Here is a 21,286-nt window from a genome sequence, read left to right as displayed (position 1 = left end):
ATTTTGATGTAAAAAAATTCTCAGAGCATACATTTTATCCATGTACCTAAATACTATTATTTCTTTGGCCAGAATAACACTGGAGCTGTAGAGGAGTTCTATTTGCTTACAAAACCAGAATATTCAGGACCAGCTCCAACAAGAGAACCACCACCTATCCCAGCCACTGCATCATCACCAGTTGTGATACCACCACCGGATGTGGAACCAGCACCAGTTATTGTGTCATCGCCAGTCGCAGCTACCAACTTGACAAAATCACAATCATTTGATTCTCCGACCGAGAAGGAATTAACTATAGATGACATTGAAGACTTTGAGGATGATGAAGATGAATTTGATGGTCGAAGGGCTTCTAGAAGACATCAAACTGATGCCAGTGATCTATCGTTGCGGTTACCACTATTTGAAACAGGTACGAGTTATGAATTGATGAACAGCTATCCTGAAATTACATGTTCAATAACAGATACATATAAAGTGCTATGCCTTTGATGATCATCCATCTCCTCTGTTTCCGTTTGGGTATTTTATTGGTGATTTTGTCGTATCATACTAGTCGTGTGCTATTTTTTTTCTCTCGAATGTGCATTGTAGGAGAGCTGCATATCATTTCAATCAATAATAAAAAGATGAAAAAAAATAGTAATGAGAGGGCTATAGCACCCTCCACAATGATTAACAGTGTGACTAACACGCCATGGGAAAATATACAAATGACCCGACAAACAAAACCTGGCCTAAACTAAGACACTGACAGGGAGCTGAGCTCCCTGGCTCCAGCTGCACACTAGACCTCCCTCCTCTTTAGTTTTATTTTTTTAGTTGCCTGAAAGATTTCACTCTAATGAAGTAATGATTGGGATAACTAGGCCATTAGTCATTAGTTACTTCTTGAACCTTGTCCGACTTTGAGCTTGAAAGTTATTGGTAGCTACGCTACTTTTTCAGGTATCACAGATGATGATCTTCGTGAGACAGCATATGAGATCCTTGTTGCAGCTGCTGGTGCTTCAGGGTAGGCCTGTGCATCTCTTTACATCCACATAGTTGTTTCATTAAAAGATAACAAATCTTCCTAGGGTACAATATAACCTAGCCTATTTTGGTACATTTAGGGGTCTTATAGTTCCTCAGAAGGAAAAGAAAAAAGAGAAGAGGCACAGATTAATGAGGAAACTCGGTCGTAGTAAGAGTGAAAGTGTGGATACCAACACTCAACGTACAACCTGGTTTAGTTGGTTTGCTTGAAACCATTGCGAGCTCAACTTGAGGTTTGATGTCCTAACTTTTTTGTCCCTGATGACTAGATTAGCATGCCACTTTTCTTAACTTATTAATCCACTCAATTTTAATTATATTTCTACATTTGTATGCTTCTACCTTCTTAATTTCTTTTGAGTATTACACAAGACTTCATGAAGAACTTTGTAGTCTGAAATGTCATTATTGCCATTAGCGTTTTAAATGCAAACTTTTGATGTGATTAGGATGGCATTTCTGTGATACTAACTCATTTTGATGAAGAAAATTTCTTAAGGGATTTTTGTACCTTAAATCAAATGAATATAAGCAGTCTGTTTCCTGTGTAGATTACCAGAATTTTTTAGGAAAATTGCTGAATATAGTGGAACTGCTATTTGTCTAATCGAATCTAGTGACTGACTTGCTATTCAAAATTATTAAGTGAATAGCTAGTTTTTGGTTAGTTGGCAACTTGGCACTTGGAAGTCTACAGTTCCCTAGGTTGTATCTTGGTGATTCCAGGTCTCATAAAGCATTTAAATATGCTCATTTTACATTTGCTGACTGCATCCCCCCTTTTTTTTGCATAGATAACAGAGTCCATGGATATTCGAACTAGGCAAGGATTACTCAATGCTATGGTTGGCAAAGTTGGAAAACGGATGGACAATCTTTTGATTCCATTGGAACTATTATGCTGCATATCCAGAGCTGAATTTTCTGACATGAAAGCATACCTTCGTTGGCAGAAGAGACAGGTTAGCATCGCTTTGGTTCAAGTTATTTTCTAAATGACCTTGAACCATATACTCATTTCATAACATTATATCCTTCATCTGTGTTTTTGGGGTTCAGTTAAACATGCTGGAGGAAGGCCTCATAAACCATCCAGTTGTTGGATTTGGGGAGTTCGGTCGAAAAGTCAATGAGCTAAGGAGCCTTTTTAGAAAGATTGAAGAATCTGAGGTTTTATTCATACACAACAAAAGTATCATGCTTGACCTCTTATAACCCTTTCACAAAATCTCCACTAATTCAGGATTATCCTTGTGTATTTTTCGCTAGTCCTTGCCACCATCTGCTGTGGAGGTTCAACGCACAGAATGCTTAAGATCACTGAGAGAAGTTGCCACTTCTCTATCTGAAAGGCCTGCCCGGGGTGATCTTACTGGTGAGGTTTGTCACTGGGCTGATGGATACCAATTGAATGTAGCATTGTATGAGAAGATGCTTGGCAGTGTTTTTGACATCTTGGATGAGGGAAAACTTACAGAGGTCGCTATCTCAAATTCATGATTGCAGTTTTCCACTGACTAATTTCACCATTAGCCATGATGTTTCTCTTACCTTTTTTCTTTAATCCACCAGGAGGCAGAGCAAATCCTTGAACTCTTGAAGTCAACTTGGCGGATACTAGGAATCACAGAGACTGTTCATGATACATGCTATGCATGGGTATTATTTCGACAGGTGAATCCATGATGAAATAAAATTAAGGCTAAATTTGTGGAAATTCTGTTTTTTTTCTGTGTTGCCCCCAAATATCTTTACAACAGCAACCAGTGTGTTTCTTCACTGCTGATTATTGTCCACGAACTGCTTACTGAATTGAGCCTATTTTAACATCTTGGGATTTTGCTTAAAAGTTCCGCATCTGTCAAAAGCAGGGAGGAGGTTGTTCAGGATAGGGGTTCAAGTTTTGTGTTTATATATATATATGTTCAGTAAATCTGATATGTCAACTATCCCTTTGCACAAAATCCCAATGGTCTTGGCCAGTTAAACCTATCATGAAGTAGGAAATCTACGAGTGTAGAATCAAATCTAAAACTCTTAACCACACTTATTTTTGTCTCTTGAGGCAAATAGAGTCTCTTGCATATGCAATAGTTCACTGGAGGCTAGATGTTCTACAAAGTCCTATTCTGCACTGTGCTACTGGTTTAGCTCAAATAGGTTTGCCTCCATAAGAGTGATAATCTCCTGCATGTTCAAGAAAGAAAGAGTATGATAATTGACGTAGGTTTCTGCAACTCAGTTTGTTCTTACAGGTGAACAAGGACTTCTGAAAGTTGTGATTGGCCATTTGAGGAAGATACCTTTGAAAGAACAGCGTGGTCCGCAGGAAAGATTACACTTGAAAAGCCTGCGTAGTTCTGTTGATGCTGAGGGTAGCTATCAAGACTTCACATTTTTCCAGTCTTTCCTGTCTCCAATTCAGAAATGGGTGGACAAGAAACTAAATGACTATCACCTACATTTCTCCGAGGTTTGTTTTCCAACCTCCTGGTTTGGTCTTGTGCTACACTGTATGCATGGGCAGTTATTCTATGGAAAATATACCCTTTACTATTTGGAAGCTAATCCCTTTGTTTCGACAAATGTTTGATTTTGTTAATTTGTTTTCTTTATGTAGCAATATTTACAATACCCTTTTTACTGAAGATTATTTTTGTAACGTGTCCCACTCATGTAATCTTTTGTTCATTTGTTATTTTGAACTAATCCTCAACACACATGTGCATAAGGTTGTCCATCGTTATTTAGCTAAGTTAAATGTAATTGCATTACCTTTCTAGTCCAATCAATAAATGTAGTTCTGCAATCTCTTATGAACATTGTCATCTTTATCTCTCTCTCATTTTGGCCTCTTATATGTTTCATTCATTTTCACTTCCTATGCATAAGATTTACCACATGTTTTTCTCTTGATCCACCATTTTATCCATGGGTGCATGTCGCTATTATTCAGATTTCAGTACCTGGCATATGCTACTCTACGCATTTCATACATTATATTATACTAGCAAATATGCCCGTGCGTTGCAACGGGAGAAAAAAATCATCAAATGTTCATGAAAACACGACGGTGGAAATTCTACGTATTTATTTATGTTTGTTTATCTTTTGTATAAATTTTTAAGCTACAATTAATTATTTATAACCATAACATCGACAATATAATATAAGTTAATGTTTACATTAATATGATAGTGTCCTTGTATGGATCATGCATTGGCCGATTAATTGCCATGCATGTTGGTCACATGCTCGCACGCATATGTATTAGGCAATAGGAGATTGTATATTGTATATTTAGGCAAGGCGGTCAATTAGGATCAGAGATTTATTCCTGTCCTTGTATTTGTAAACTGCCATATATAGCAGCAGCCGCTGCCCTATAATACAGGCGCCCCTCTCCCATTGAGAGTGTGGCTAATTGCCCCAACTTCATCTTTCTACATGGTAATCAGAGCAATCTGATCTTGGCCCTCCCTCCTTCCCCAAACCTGCGTCGCTCTCTCCCTGAGTGCCGCCCAACCTTGCTGCGCCTCCCAACAGCCGCGCCATCATGTCCACAGAATCCTTCACCACCTCCGCCACCTCTCCAGCCATGGCTGACGCCATCAACCCAGCCGTTTGCCCATATGCTCTGGTAAACGTGAAGACCCACATTCCCATGACCCTCGAGCTGCGACCCTCCAACTACACCAAGTGGTCCACAGCTTTCCACGCCATGTGTGGCAACGGGCTGCTCTCGCACCTTGCCGTCGTCTCCCCTACGCCCACCGATGACGCATGGGTGCAGGCTGACTTTTGCATCCGCAGTTGGATCTTCGGCACCGTCTCCGACTCCGTCCTCAACCTCGCTATGACCGGCGCCCAGCAGACCGCCGGCCAGCTTTGGACGGCCATCGCCGCCCTGTACCAAGCTAACAAGGAGCCCCGCGCCGTCTTCCTGAGTCACGAGTTCCACTCGATGACCCAGGGCGACTCCATCGACGAGTACTGCGTGCGCATGAAGGAGGCTGCCGACAATCTTCGCGACGTCGGGCAGACCATCACCAAGCCCAACCTCGTCCTCAACCTGCTCCGCGGCCTCAACGAGAAGTACCAATCCGTCGCCGACAACATCGCCGCCCAGGAACCTCTCACTTTTGCTGTTGCCAGGAACCAACTCCTCCTCAAGGAGCTGCGTCTCAAGAACGAGGACAAGGTCCGCGCCGCTTCGGCCCTTCTCGCTGCCTTCAACGGCGCCCCTGGTGGCGCCCCACCGGCCGGAGTCCAGCGGCAGCAGTCGCGCCAGCGGCGGCAGCAGCACGGCGGCCGCCGCGACAACACTCGGCGCGACAGCAAGCGTCAGCCCTGGGGTTTTGATCCTTGGACTGGCGCACGTGTCAACCCCGGCGAGCGCGTCATACCTCCCTGGGAGCGCGACCAGGGTGGTTCCGGCGCCCCTGGCAGCCACCCATGGCAGCCCCCACGCCAATAGGGGGTGCTCGGTGCCCCTCAGGCGCACACGGCGTTCGCCCCCGTCCAGGCTTCCTCCACCAACACTGGTGGACCGACATGGGACTCGGCCGGCCTCATTGCTGCCCTGCAGCACCTGGCTGTCCAGGGCAGCCCCTCATGGGTTGTTGACTCCGGCGCTTCATCCCACATGACGTCTTCCGATGGTATGCTCCTCCAACGCCTACCCCCCTCCACCTCCTCTATAACAGTAGGCAATGGCACTAGCATTCCGGTCACGTCTAGAGGTCACTCCATCCTACCCACCGCCTCAGCAAACTTCTCCTTCAATAACATTCTCGTCGCCCCTTCCCTCGTTCATAATCTTTTATCCGTTCGTCAATTCACCCGTGAAAATCGCTGCTCTCTTGAATTTGACGCTCTTGGTTTTTCTGTTAAGGATACCCAGACGGGACGCGTGATTCATCGCTGCAATAGTACCGGCGATCTCTACACCATACCTGCTATCCCTCCGACCGCTGGCGCCTCCTCACATGCTCTCCTGGCTGTTTCGTCGACCCTGTGGCACCAGCGTCTCGGCCATCCAGCCCCTGCTGCATTAGAACATTTAAATAAAATACACGCTGTTTCCTGCAATAAAGTAGACCGCTCCCTCTGCCATTCATGTCAGCTAGGCAAGCATACACGTCTACCCTTCAGTGCCTCTCAGTCCTATACTCATGCACCGTTTGAACTAATTCATTGTGATGTTTGGACCTCTCCCATCCCTAGTATATCTAGTTTTTCATACTATTTAGTCTGCCTGGATGATTACCGTCACTATTGTTGGGTTTTTCCTCTCCGCCGCAAATCCGAGGTCCACCAACACTTAGTTGAGCTCACAGCTCTTGCACAAACCCAATTTAACCTCCCTGTAAAATGCTTCCAAACCGACAATGGCACCGAATTCGTCAACACAGCCACCACCACCTTCTTCGCTGCTCGGGGAACACTTCTCCGTCTCTCCTGCCCATACACTTCCCCTCAAAATGGCAAGGCGGAACGCACCATCCGCACCCTCAACAACTCAATTCGCACCATGCTGCTCCACGCTTTCATGCCGCCTGCATACTGGGCTGAGGCTCTTGCTGCCGCCTGCTACTTACTCAACAGGCGCCCTTCCTCCTCCATATCCCATGAGGTTCCCTTCACTCGCCTCCATGGACAGCCACCCACCTACAGCCACCTTCGCGTCTTTGGGTGCCTATGCTACCCAAACCTACAGGCCACCTCCCCACATAAGCTCGCACCTCGCTCCGCAGCATGCATTTTCCTTGGGTATCCATCCTCTCATAAGGGTTATCGGTGTCTTAACCTAACAACTCAACGCATCATTATTTCTTGTCATGTTGTGTTCGATGAGACTGTTTTTCCCTTTTCCTCCACCAGCGTCATCCCATTCCCTCGCTCCCTGGATTTCCTTCTCGACAACGATTCGGTTTCGGTGCCTTGCTCTACTGTTCCTGCAGGTGGAGGTCCCTCAACGACCACGGTTGCTCCGTCCACCTTGGACGTTGTGCAGCCGCCCCCTGATGATGAGCCGGACTCGGCTCTTCTCCTGCCTGGGGGGCGCGCCCCTAGCCCTAGTTCGGCTTCTCCACCACCGGGCGGGTGTGGTCACGTGCCCCCGCTGGCCTTCCTGTGGCTCCGTTCCCACGGACCTACAGTCGACGACCCCAGCCGATGCCTGCGCCATCGGCTGCCCCTGCAGCACCGGCGCCCCAGGCTGCGTCCGTGGCCGCAACCCCATCTCCGCCGCTCACGCGCACCAGGACCGGCGCCCTCCCGCGTGTGAGCTACGAGGGGCTCGCTGCCACCTCCTCGCCCTCACCATCGCCTCTACCGGCGAACTACCGCAGCGTCCTGGCCGATGCCAACTGGCGGGCTGCGATGATGGATGAGTACCAGGCACTCGTCGACAACAACACCTGGCGTCTTGTTCCGTGCCCTTCTGGCGCGAATGTTGTGACGGGCAAGTGGATTTTCCGGCACAAATTCCATGCCGATGGGTCCCTCGCTCGTCACAAGGCCCGCTGGGTGGTCCGCGGGTTTTCTCAACGAGAAGGCATTGACTACGACGAGACCTTCAGTCCGGTGGTCAAATAGGCCACCATTCGGACCGTTCTCAGCATTGCCGTCTCCCGCGCCTGGCCGATCCACCAGCTAGACGTGAAGAATGCCTTTCTTCACGGCCACCTCGACGAGACGGTCTACTGCCAGCAGCCACCAGGTTTCGTCGACCCCGCCGCTGCAGATCACGTCTGCCTCCTGCAGAAGTCCCTGTACGGACTGAAGCAGGCCCCGCGAGCTTGGTACCAGCGGTTCGCGGCCTTCCTTCAACAGCTCGGCTTCGTCACCTCCACCTCCGACACGTCCCTATTTGTTCTCACCGAGGGGACGAGTCTCGCCTACTTGCTGCTCTACGTCGACGACATCATCCTCACCGCCTCGACTCCCGCTCTTCTGCAGCGACTCATGGCCCGACTCCAGTCTGAGTTCGCCATGACCGACTTGGGTGCTCTTCACCACTTCCTCGGCGTCGTCGTTACCCGCACCTCCGACGGCCTGTTCCTGTCGCAGCGACAGTACGCCGTCGATCTCCTCCAGCGGGCGGGCATGGCTGAGTGTCATCCTACGGCAACCCCTGTTGACACTCAGGCCAAGCTCTCCGCCCATGAAGGCAACAAACTGTCAGACAAGGACAGCTCAGAGTACAGGAGCATAGCAGGGGCTCTTCAGTACCTGACTCTGACGCGTCCTGATCTGGCTTATGCAGTTCAACAGGTGTGTCTCTTCATGCACGCCCCGAGGGAGCCCCACCGTGCGCTGATCAAGCGCATTCTGCGCTATGTGAAGGGCACGCTATCCTCCGGTCTTCACATTGGCGCCGGCTCCATCCAGACGCTGACCGCATACTCTGATGCTGACTGGGCTGGTTGCCCTGACTCCAGGCGGTCCACTTCTGGCTTCTGCGTCTATCTCGGCGACAACCTGGTCTCCTGGTCCTACAAACGCCAGGCCACGGTCTCCCGCTCTAGTGCTGAGGCAGAATACCGTGCTGTGGCTCACGTTGTGGCCGAGTGCTGTTGGCTGCGGCAACTCCTTCAGGAGCTCCATCTTCAGCTGCCCCAGGCTACGGTGGTCTTCTGCGACAACGTCAGCGCCGTCTACATGACGGCCAATTCGGTCCACCACAAGCGCACGAAGCATATTGAGATTGACATTCACTTTGTGCGCGAGAAGGTGGCCCTTGGCGAGATTCGGGTCCTTCATGTTCCTTCGTCTCATCAGTTCGCTGACATTATGATGAAAGGGCTCCCAACGCCACTGTTTACAGATTTCAGAACCAGCCTGTGCGTCCGCAAGCCTCCCGCTTCGGCTGCGGGCGGGTATTAGGCAATAGGAGATTGTATATTGTATATTTAGGCAAGGCGGTCAATTAGGATCAGAGATTTATTCCTGTCCTTGTATTTGTAAACTGCCATATATAGCAGCAGCCGCTGCCCTATAATACAGGCGCCCCTCTCCCATTGAGAGTGTGGCTAATTGCCCCAACTTCATCTTTCTACAATATGCATGACTGGAATCCTGGTTTGATGAAAGCAACACACAATACTTTAATATTAATTATATATCCAAATACAAAAATAAGTGACTACCTTTATCTTCTCCTCAACTCTGCGTGCATCCATCCATCCCCTGCGGCCCTGCAAGCTCTCTCTCATCTGTATCTCCCCATCCGAACTCTCCTCTCTCCACTTCCCTAAAAGTTGGTGTGTGCGGTGGCGACACTGGCGAGGCTGCGATGCGCAACGGCGCGCTCTCCGTCTGGTTCTACGTGATCCGGGCCGAGGCGCCGTGAGGCGTAGTCAAACATGGCACGGTCACCCAAATTACAAGTTGACCATTCATTTATTCTATATTATATTTTTTTATTATTATAAAATTATGATCATTGGATAGTATATTTGATCACGAATCTAACCATATCAAGTTTATATTACAATTGTTCACCAAATAATTGGTCAAAGACTGAAGTTTGAACCTTGTTTTGCGTGTTCGCCTTATAAACTGGATCGGAGGGAGTATATAATATACCGCACTGAACCTTTTTACTCTCATTTGCTTGCAACAAGAGATCATTATTTTCTGCACATTCAGACTTTCTTTATATTTACAGGGCCCCAGCTTGATGGCTGATGTTGTGACAGTGGCAATGCTGACAAGGCGGATCCTTTGTGAAGAAAATGACAAGGTGCTTTTACTTTACTTTTGTTTCTGACCACTGTTGTTGCCACATCACTTTAACAGTAACAATTTCTTGTTCTATTTGAATACAATCACTGCAGAGTATAGAGAGCAGAACTGTTCACTGTTTGCACATTTAGAAAATTCTGATTAACAATTTCTTGTTCTATTTGAATACAATCACTGCAGAGTATAGAGAGCAGAACTGTTCACTGTTTGCACATTTAGAAAATTCTGATTTTGGGCACCCATTTGCTTTTGTGCATCAGGCACTGGAGTCTCCTGACAGAGATCAGATTGACCGTTACATCACTTCTTCAGTCAAAAGTGCTTTCTTGAAGGTGACATTTGTGCAGCAGCCATTATTATTCCATTGGTAGTGTAGTTCTAATTTATATGGACTAAATTTCCTATCTTTGATTTAACCCCATTTTACCATGAGATGGTTATCGATGACACATTTATGTTCTCATATGTCATATGTGAAACCTCAAATCTTTATCAGTTGTCACTGGTCATTGCACCTGTACATTGCTTTTTCACATTTCATTTCTATCTGTTTGAGAACCTTGACTCTTAGGGAAACATCATATTGCATTATTCCTAGTGTGGACAAGATTCTTCTTAGCTGGATGTGTTAGATGATTGTTCTTTTTCTTTTTATGGTAGAGGACATCAAAGCCTGATATGAGATGTATGGTCTGGATGGTTGTTTTTGTACCTTTGCCTAAACATTCCTGTGGATACTTCTGGCCATGTTGTTATAAAGGATTTGTAGTGGTGCCTTTGTGTCTAAACATTTCTGTGGATCACTTCCCTGTGTCTAAACCTGAATTGGACATCATCGTTAAAATTCAGATAGCACAATAAAGAATTGGCACATACTTGTGTTCCTTTTGATGATATGTTACCATCATACCATTTCTTGTAAGAAAAATATGCTACCATTTCATTGGTTGATGAAACATTCTACTCTTTTCCTTCCAGATGGCACATTCTGTAGAGTTCAAAGCGGATTCTACACATGAACATGTTTTAGCGTCTCTAGCTGAGGAGACAAAGAAATTTCTGAAGAAAGATACAACCATTTTTACACCTGTTTTGACAAAATGGCATCCACAGGCAGCAGTTGTTTCTGCTTCTCTCATCCATAAACTTTATGGAAATAAATTGGTAGGTTATATCCAGCATATCTGTTAAATGTTTTTGACTTTGTAACTTCGTGATTCTGCATGCTTACATAGAATTGTTTTGCCAGAGACCATTCCTTAAGCATGCTGAGCATCTTACGGAGGACGTGGTTTCTGTATTTCCTGCAGCTGATGCTTTGGAGCAATACATAATGTCTGTGATGGCCTCTGTTACTGGAGATGATGGTTTGGATAGCATATTCAGACATAAGCTAGCTCCATATCAGGTCAGCTTAACCTTCATGAAGTAGTATTAAAACTTAGATAAGCGCAAAGCAATCCATGTGTTTACCTTACATTTTTTTGCCATTTTATCAACCAATGTGTGCTGCACAGTGAAAGATAGATAATGTGTTATGTATTTAAGAGCATTGTTGGTGTAGTGTTGTTTATCCTAATTCTCTGCTTTCCTTTTCTTAGATTGAAAGTAAATCTGGTACATTAGTTTTACGCTGGGTGAATGGGCAACTTGAGAGAATTGAAACTTGGGTTAAAAGGGCTGCTGACCAAGAGGTAACACATTTGTGACTTTTTTTGTTTATATATAATTTCTTTGTTCTAATTGTCTTATTACTAGTACGCCCATTCACCATGGGATTTGAAATGAAATATCCAAATTCTTTATATCCTTAGAAGTATCTTTCAGCGTATTTGTTAGTTTGATGGTTCGACCTTTAGTTCAAGAAAGTAAAAACATATGCTCTTAGTGACAAATTTTATATAATGTTTACTTGAGCTTTATGTTTTAAATAGTGACTATATATTTGTGATATTTAAAGCTGCTATGATTTATGGAATTTTCCAGAATTGAACGATGGATTTCTGGAATCTATTGAAACTGTTACTTGGTCTAGTTCTGTTTTCAAATATATATAATTGCAGTTTTCTATCTGTGAGTTTGTGTAAGGATCCAATAACAATTTTGACCACTGCTTGCATTTCCTTCTCAGTTCTTTGCTGGCTTATTTTTGCTTGTAACATTAGTTATTATAAACTACAATTATCGTTTTCTATGTTCCTATCTTCTCTATTCTAATTTTTATTCTCCACAGGTTTGGGACCCTATATCCCCTCAACAACGCCATGGGAATTCTATTGTAGAAGTCTATAGAATCATAGAAGAGGTGCTTCTTTTGTTCCTCATTATTTTGAAATTTCATTCATGCTAAAAGTTGTTTTGATTAAAATGAAGTTTTTCTTTCATGCTGTAATCTCAGAATTATTTTATTTGCACTTTGTAATTTGTTATGATATTATGTTTGCAACTCCGTGTTGTTAAAATGTTGATTTGGATGAAAGAATATCATTGCTTAATCAAAAGCAGAAACAGTGCCCAGGAGGACGCACGTCCTTGAGATCATGACCGTCCTTGTGTAGCTCCTCACCAGAACGAAGTAACAGAGGATAACAGAGGCGCTTCAGCCGTCTGTCTTCCTCACCCATACAGAACCAACTCCTCCATTGACCTCCACCCAGCACGCCATGGTCCCCCACCTGCCCCTCCCGGAGCTTCTGCCCTCCACCACAGCTGACACTAACCTCCTTCCTTGCCCAACCACTGTCTCACCACCACTGGCTGGTGGGCACCCTGCTGCCTCGCCATCCCGCCCACCAGCCACCGGCACCGCAGGCCGGTAACCTCCTAGGACATCCCTCTACAGCCAGAGGTCCCAAAAATCCCCAACCCGAACCCCAATCCGTAACCTTGCAGGGGCCGCAGACGTGGTCACAGCGGCATCGAGAGGGATGCGAAGCAGAGGGCCAAGGAAGAAGGTTAGGCAAGGAGGGAGGAAGAAGTCTGCTGTTAGAAGCCTGTCATTAGAACTAATCATGATGATCCAATCTGATGGACCCGATGTCCAGGACATGCGTCCTCCTGCACACCAAATAATTTTTGTTGTTTAATTATAACTTAACTATGCAATCATTAATAATAAACTCTCTGTATGTATTCCCATGCCATGACGTTAGTAGTGTAGGTGATGAGAGTTTTTGCGCTTTAACTCCTTGGAGCATCTACGTATAGTCTGGTAATTTGTTTCTTCCTTTTTTTTCTCTGAGGGCATGGTAAAGTTTTCATGCATCCTTGCCTGCTGTTATATGTTTTCATTATTACCCAACAAAATAATACTCCATTCCAAATCGTAAGTTGTTTGGCTTTTCTAGATACTCCCTCCGTTCCAAATTATAAGACGTTTTGGCTTTTCTAGATACATAGACATACAATATGTCTAGATACATAGTAAAGAAATGTATCTAGAAATGCCAAAACGTCTTATAATTTGGAACAGAGGGAGTACATAGCTTTTACTATGCACCTATATGTTATGCTTAGATACGCTATGTATCTTGGAAACCTAAAATGACTTACAATTTGGAATGGATGGAGTAGTAATGTTGTCTTTCATGATTTTGGCTTTGTGCCAGTGTGGCTCTGTAGTTGGTCCATTAATGCAACAACAGTGTCTGGTCTCCTATTTATAGAGCCGGTTATTTGACAAGATCTAACAAATCTGATTTACATGTCCCTAGCAAATCATCTACATTAAGGGTTAAGCAACTAAAAATTCTATGGAGGGCTGCTGCTTCTACTGTAGCCATGGCTTTACTGTGCTATGGCAAGCCCAAAGCTCAGCTTGTCATCCTAAAAATAAAGAAATAAGTAAACAAATATTGAACTCAAATATGAGTGGTTAAAAATGTGACAGAAAAGTATCAAAAAGTCATTTGTAAATTGTATCTCTAAAGGCGAGCCATAAAATTTGGGTTCTATGTAATGTACATGAAGATACATTTGTGTGTTAGAGATATATGAAATCATCTTCGATCACCATTTTATATGTTTCCTTATTTACTTCTTTTTACTACTTCTACTGATTTTATGAGTGGTCCTTTCACACATGTTGTGCAATGATGCAGATTTGTCATTTCATTAAGAAAGGGGAACACATGTCATGTAAATTAACATTTAAATTGTACTGAAGACGTCAAGATAGTGCCCCCAAGCGAATTGTTGCCAAGTGTTCCAACCAAATTTATAGGTGTTACTAGTGGCTTTAGTGTCTATTTTTTAGGTACAATATGACTACCAGTAATTAACATGTGAACATGATGAGTTTGTTATAGTTGCTGTACCTACACTCCATGAATATTTCTCCATGCTCTTTCCTTCCTAGCTTTAATTCTTGTGATGCAGCATACTACATATAACTCAACTGCTGTATCAACGTTTTTGGTGATTTAACTGAGCTGTTTATAATCCGCTTCCCACTGATCTCTAAAGAGGAAAATGCTGATTCTTCACAAACTATTGCAGACTGCAGATCAATTTTTTGCATTTAAGGTTCCTATGCGAGATGGAGAATTAAATAGTCTATGCCGTGGTCTTGACAAGGCATTCCAAGTTTATACACAGCTTGTCACTGCACCCCTAGGTTTGCACGATCATGTTCTTTTCTTTAGAGCTTCTTGATATCTAAGGCAGATATTTTCTTGTGCATGCGTGCTCAATAATGTATACTGTACAAGTATAGACACCTACTTTTCAGTATAAAAATAGAGAAATATCCATCACATTTTGCTAACTCTTTTTCTAATTAAAATATCTTCATTTGTCTAGCTATCAAGTGACAATGGCTTTTGTCTGCTTGTAGTTGATAAAGAAGATTTAGCTCCGCCTGTTCCTGTTCTTACTCGATATAAAAAGGAGCTTGGAATCAAGGCTTTTGTAAAAAAGGAGGTCCAAGAAGTTAGAACAGTTGATGAGAGGAAAGCTAGTGAAATTACTCAGCTTACAATGCCAAAGCTGTGTGTACGGCTTAACAGTCTATATGTGAGTCTCTTATTGCCATAGCTCATGATTATTTATAATTAGTTCCTGAGCATTTTGGAGTGGTCGGCACTGGGACTGCAGACACAATCGTGTAAATTTCTGTTGTAGTCTTCAAAGATTTTTTTTCTGCGTACCTTTATATTAAACTATTAAAGAGAGAGAAAGGGGAAGAAACCTCGTACAAGGCAACCATGTTACCACCTCTAGGAACTAAGAAGTGGTTGCACGAGAAAATATATAAGTTAAAACACCTGCACTAAAACAGTAGCATGATCCAACCAGAAAAAAAAGCCCAACCAATACCCTCCCCCTGACCAGGAAATAACATCTGGAGCTTTCGGGCACCAGCGAAACACCAATGCTGCAACTCTTCTTTAAAGAACAACTGGGCAGCTGGCAAAGGAGGAGCAACTCCTTCAAACATATCTGTTCCTGAGATTCCACAGGTCCAAGAGCCCAAGATCACAGCACTGTTGAACCCTTTTCTTTGAGCTTTATGAACCTTCACATTGGCTTTCCTCCAATCAGCAAAGCAGTTATCACTGATTCACTGCGTCTAGGTACAGTGTGATCCAAACCAACAGGGGCCAGTAAGCTGTACCACAATTGCCGAGCAAAGACACAATTAGTGAGAATATGTTGCACCGTCTCCTCTTGATTACACAGCACGCATTTCTCTGGATGAGGGAGACCCCTTTTAGCTAGTATGTCAGCAGTCCAGCACTTGTTTCTAAGTGCAAGCCAAAGAATACCTTGCACTTGAATGGCAACCAAGAGTCCAAGATTTGCAGAGTCGCTTCCAAGGCTCAAAGGTTATAGCACGAAAGAGGAATGCTTTGTAAGTGGATTTAGAAGAGAAAATACCACTTCCCTCATGCCGCCAAGAGAGTTGATCCTCATCTTCAGGGCCACCTCTTCTAAAGTGCGCAAAATTTGAACATACTGCATCAAGCCTTCCTAGGAGAGTCCATCTTGAATTTCCCTTACCCAGGTTCTGTTTACAAGAGCTTGAGCGACAGTCCTTGGCACGCAAGCAACCAAATCAGGCCTCAGTCTGATAAAGAGCATCCATGTAGCCATTGATCAGACCAAAACAGGTTTCAAAGATAGTGCACGTTCTTATATTATATGCATTTTCTAATCAATTTTGTCTTTCACGTTTCCTAGTATGGCTACCTCCATTTTAAATTTATAGCTATAATTAATATGGTGCGATGGAATATCCTAGTTTAATACCAGTAATTTAGATTATGCTGTCTACATTTCAGTGTTCTGAAACCTTATATTCCATCATGGTGTCTATAGTGTTATGCTTTTGCCAGGATTTACATCAATGGATCACACTCCTTGTCTTTCAAATGCTTTCCCTGTTTATTGTATTAAGGCCCTGTTTCGAGGGGCTCCTCCCGGCTCCTGTTCCTACCCTGCAGCAGTACTGTAGCGGAGCCAGGAGAAGCCCCAAATATGCAGCTCCTCCCTTTCCCAGTTCATTTTTGCTGGAGCAAGAGACATTTTTCTCCTTGTCACAGTGCGCTACAGTACAAACAGTGTTGCACAGTGCTTTGGGAGCCAAAGCTGGAGCCCCTCGGAGCAGCATCAAATGGGGCCTAAGTCTCGTCTTTGTTAGAGCTTTCTAATCAGAAGCACTTATTACGCAGTATGGTATCAGCCAGTTGAGTAAGTTGGAGGACAGCATTAATGAGAGGTGGGCTCGGAAGAAAAGTGAAAACACTAACATCAGTAAGTTCTCTGTCTAGTAGTTTCATACAGTTTATCTCTTGATAGGTAAGCTTCCCAAAATTACTTGATCTTCCTAGTCGAGTCCTTGTAGATTAAAGCCAATCATATATATGATTGTAATTTATTTGCCAGGACGAACAACAAGTGAAAAGTCAAAGAGTGCCGTCCATAATCAGAAAAATCAATTTGATGGCAGTAGAAAAGAAATCAATACTGCTATTGATCGTCTGTGTGAATTTACTGGTAAGGAAATATATAGAGGCAATGTTTCAGTAGAAGCTTATTGCTATTAATATTTGAACCTTTTCTTTTCTTCCTGTAGGGACAAAGGTTATATTCTGGGACCTGCAGCAGCCATTTATTGAGAATTTATACAGAAACGGTGTTTCTCAAGCTCGATTGGACACCATAACAGAAGTGCTTGATTTGGTACGTTACATAATATGGATTAGCTATTCAAGGAATTCATTTTCTCCGTTCTTTTTTCTTTCAAACTGGACACATCATGTTTGTGTTTGACCTGAACAATTTATGGAATACTGACATGTCATCCCCAAGCATGGTAAAGATCATATTTAACTGTGAACATGCAATGATGTGTCCATATTTGTCTGTTTCTCATTCTGTTGTTAAGAGGAACAGTAACATGATTTTGTTACCCTAGAGTTCTATCTGGCATTCAGACCAAAGTGCAAGCATAAGCTGTTACATTAAAAACCTTAAAAATCTGGAGGCACATTAGTTTCTCTTGAACTATGGTGCTCCTTATTTATGCTACAGCTCATTTTCAGGTCCTTAATCAACTTTGTGATGTCATTGTGGAACAACTGAGGGATCGTGTGGTTACAGGGCTTCTGCAAGCATCCCTGGTAATCACTTTAGCTACTACTTTTAGGATGGGATTTCATGACATTCTGAACTATGTTCTTAAAGCTCTCTTGATTGGTAGGATGGCTTACTTCGTGTGATACTGGATGGAGGTTCTACACGTGTCTTCTCTCCAAATGATGCAGCTTTTTTGGAGGAAGATCTTGAAACCCTGAAGGTTATATCATTTACAGAATTATTTTGCCTGCTTTGCTGTATTTTATTTATTTTCTTAAGGGACATCAGAATAGCGGTTCCATTTTATGCTAGATGGCTGTTTATCGGATTTTTTTTGTATTTTTAACCCATTTTAAGTTATATTTTAAAAATAACCCCACCCACCTTTTGTTTTTATTCATAACACTTTTGGCTGTGCCAATTCATGTGGCGTGGCAAATCACTTTCCGCGTCACATGCATTGGCACAACAAGGTATGCCACGCTGGAGTCGTGGGAGGGTCTATCGGCGCATATTCCACATGGAAAGCTTGCCATGCCACTCCCGTTGGCATGGCAAAATAGAACAGCCATGCCACCTGGACTAGCATGGCAAGGCTAAACCTTAGAAAAATCATATCTTTTTCATAAGCCGTCGGCTGGAGATGTTTTTTTTTAACAAAAATTGTAACACTAGATGAGGTCTAGAACTTCCTAGTTTTGAGTTTTTTCATTTGTTACAAACTTTCAACAGCATATTAAGCACATACCAGGGCTTGTCACATTAGAAAAATCATATATTTATCATACGAGGTCGGATGGGTATAAAATTTGCAGAAAATTGTAGCTCTTGACAAGATCTACAACATTATGGTTCGTGTTTTTTCATTTAAAGTCGTTAAGATGTTTAAATAATTGATACAAACTTCCAGCACCATATTAATCACATACTGGGGTGTCACCAGAAAAATAATATTTTTTCCATACAGAATTGGATGGAGATGAAATTTATATGAAAGTTGTAGCTCTCGAAAATATTATGAATATTAATTTAAGTCAACTTGAGTGTGTGATTGTTTCATGTTTACATCAGTCTATGTATTCGAAGTTCAATTCACCGCTTTGAGCTACATTATGATCACATATGCTGCAACCGGAGTATATATATGGTTGGATGAAGTTTTCTAAATTGGACCGAACTTATAGAAAATACAACACCTAGGGCCATCCAATTAGTTTCATTCAAATTTCGATCAAATATATGTTTTGGTAGTGTATTTATTTGAATTAAATAATTAATACATGCCAATATGTATATTTTTTTTTTCTAAAAACTGCGCGTTCGGCTGGTCGTTTTCGGCTGGCTGGCTCGCCTTTTTTTTCAGCCGGAGCAGTGTTTTTCTCTCACAAAATTTCAGCATGAACAGTAAAATCCAGCGTGAACAGTGCCCAATTCAGTCCAGCCGAACAGATTCTTAGTCAAAATCTGAGTTTTTTGACTTGTACAAACTTAAAATGGCATATAATCTGGAATGGAGTATCATGCCTTGACAGGATTGGACACTGTTTTTGCTGTCTTTATTGACCAAACAATTAACTGTGATCTAAATATTCATGTACTTGCTGTAGGAATTTTTTATTTCTGGTGGAGATGGACTGCCTCGGGGAACTGTTGAAAACTTGGTCTCGCGTGTACGTCCTGTAATAAATCTGATCAAGCAAGAGGTAAAGTTTGGATTATGTTCTCATTAATCAGGTGCTCATGTGTTGCCATAGCTTTTAGAAAATGACAATTCCTAATATCTATGCTAATCTACATAGAACTTAAGGTTTTGGTTTGGGGGCAAGACAGGGACAAGGTGGGATATCTCACCTCATCCTACTGTTGGTTCAGAGACACCGGAGGACGGGACAGTTTGACTAGGGAATATTCCCTCATATCCGGAACTACCTCGTCCCTAAAAAAATGGCGGACCGACTCGTCCCTTGCTCATGCTGTCTCCCCCTGTTTCTTGCTAGTCCTAACTCCTCGCATTGGAAATGGGCAGCACCGAGCTCACCTCCGCTTGTGCCGCCTGCATGCCTTGCAGTGGCCCTCCACACCGTGGCCCCATGCCACCGCCTCCCTCCTCACCTCGCAGTCAGCAAGGGGGCGGCCTCAGCAGGCATAGACGCACTGCCAGACAGGGGCCACGGGTGAGCTGACTTCACAGCCCTGTGGTTCCCCCTGCTCTTCCTTCCGCCGACGCCTGGTGCTCTTCCTCCTGCTGACGCCTGATTTCCTCTCCCAATATTGCCGGTGGGCGCCAGCTGCCTTGTCTGTCCCGGTGGCCTTGCTGAGCTCATTCTGGGCCACATGCCCAGGGAGAAGACAAGGCATAGGGAGACTGGCACGTGGACCCCACAAACAACAGTTGGTAATGGAGTGAATTAGACATCCATCCCATTATTCTCAATCCCTCAAACCAAACACAAAACAGGGATGGCCCGATCTGCACAACCAAACAACAAAGAGATGGAATCATCCCAACCCAGAAAACTGAGATGGAAACGTCCTGGTCACAAATGTAATCAACTAGTTCGTTTGGCTGTGGCTTGTCGTAAACGATCGTAAATTTCCAGCCGAAACAGTATTTTTCTCTCACACAAACCAGCCAGCAGTACTTCTTCACAAACCAGCAACGATACGAACCAGCCAACCGAACAGGCTATCATGAAGCAAGATTCTTTATATATCATCTGATCTTGTCACATATACGTGCATATAAAGTTCAGTCCACAAGAATATCCTCCAAGGTGGAGAGTGAAACCTACCGCTAGCCACAACCATCACCAACCAGATATAGCGGACATAACTTAGGCTGGGTGCTAGAAGCTAGTGGTTCATTGTAACTTCGTACTAGCGTCCTAAAATCCCTTAGGGACCACTGGCCCAGTATTCTCACTCAAGTGAGCTCTTTTAGCCTAGCTGAGGCCTTGCCCATCGCTAGAGAGGAATTATACTTTTGGGGGATTTGACCAGGCTAGGGGCATTTCATTTCTCCTTGCCCTTGTGCCTAATAGCAGTCAGTAGGAGTCTGTCTCTCTGGTGTTAGTAGGGTGTGCTTGTAGAGGGTTCTTTCCCCCTTTTTCTTCTTAATATATAATGATACATAGCTATCCTTCATGTTCAAGGAAATCTGTACATACCTTAATGTTATCTATATAGCATCACATGTTATTAGTTCATCATATATCTGCAGACCCGTGTGCTTATTGATGACCTACGAGAAGTTACTCAAGGGGGCAAAAGCAAATTTGGAGCGGACTCCAAAACTCTTCTTAGGGTCCTGTGTCACAGAAATGATTCAGAGGCATCACATTATGTAAAGAAGCAATTCAAGATACCCAGTTCAGCTCCGAGCGCTTGATTGATTGCAAACCAAAACAAATACCGAACAGGACAGCGCAGCCTTGCTCGTAAACCAGGAAACGGTGTTCCACCGCCCACTTGCAAGTTTGTGTAACAGTTGTGCATTAGTAACACTAGGATTTAGGGTGGACGTGGTAGTAAACATGTACACAATTTCTAATACATTGATCCTGTATTGATGGTAGTTTTGGCCCATTGGAGCTTCCCTATTTAGATTCCTTTTGTGGACTGAAGCTTTGAAGGCATTCCTGATCACAATGTCAGGTTGAAATGCATGTTTCACTATTATTTGTAGCATGTTTTTGTAGAACACTAGAATACGATGAATCGTTTGCATTGCACCATTTGATGCAAAATTGATGCTGCTGAATTGCTTAAAAGTAACATGACCTTCGACGTGAGCATGACAAGAGAATACGATGAATCGTTTGCAATGCCGTCGACGTGAGCATGACAAGAGGATCGCCGGATTCGGCCAACGGAGCAGAGGACTGCCTCTGTCTCACACGATTTACTTAATAATAAT

General features: G+C 43.7%; 1 pseudogene; it reads left to right on the top strand.

The window, feature by feature from the left end:
* Nucleotides 1-21,031, top strand: part of LOC136510795 (protein unc-13 homolog) — an 84,769-nt pseudogene extending 63,738 nt beyond the window's left edge.
* The last annotated feature ends 255 nt before the right edge of the window (nt 21,032-21,286 follow it).

Source organism: Miscanthus floridulus, chromosome 16, assembly GCF_019320115.1.
Source record: "Miscanthus floridulus cultivar M001 chromosome 16, ASM1932011v1, whole genome shotgun sequence".
Lineage (NCBI taxonomy): Eukaryota > Viridiplantae > Streptophyta > Magnoliopsida > Poales > Poaceae > Miscanthus > Miscanthus floridulus.
This window is presented reverse-complemented; position numbering and strand designations above follow the sequence as displayed.